The sequence below is a fragment of the Actinia tenebrosa genome, unplaced genomic scaffold (assembly GCF_029948245.1).
Source record: "Actinia tenebrosa isolate PJP-AT-01 unplaced genomic scaffold, QUT_ActTen_1.0 PGA_scaffold10__47_contigs__length_13832649, whole genome shotgun sequence".
Taxonomy (NCBI): Eukaryota; Metazoa; Cnidaria; class Anthozoa; order Actiniaria; family Actiniidae; genus Actinia; species Actinia tenebrosa.
Genome location: NW_028292570.1, coordinates 12,796,916 through 12,797,446, shown reverse-complemented (window position 1 = coordinate 12,797,446; position 531 = coordinate 12,796,916).

Below are 531 nucleotides of genomic sequence, written 5' to 3'. Positions count from 1 at the left end.
TAGGCCATGTGTTATCGGCCGAGAATTTGCAGCCGGGCTAGGTCTAGAAATGAGAATGCTGTGCCCACAACAGATCGACAAGCACACCGCAAGAGCGATAAGAAAAGGCAACAGAGTCACGGTGTTTAAGATTATCTTCACCAAAAGGCGGGGAAGAAATCTTGGCACCCCCCCTCCCCTTCCCACAAAAGTTGGACCACTATGAAAAGATAATGCGATTCCTGGATACGTCATGTATTAGACAATTGCTGATACATTGTGATAAAGTCAACTGATTTGCACTTATTAAAAACTGTGCATACTGCATACCACTAAAAACGTCGGTGTGACCGCAAATTCATCCACACTTTTCCCGACACATACTACAAGAATCAATAGCTCACTATGTTACCCTGACACATACCAATAAGAGGCAACACATCACTATGTAGACACGTTTGGACACATATCACTAGTGAGTATGAATATAATACGATAGTTAATAATTGAAGTAGAGTAAAGAATGCTAAATCTTTTTAATACAGTTAATAA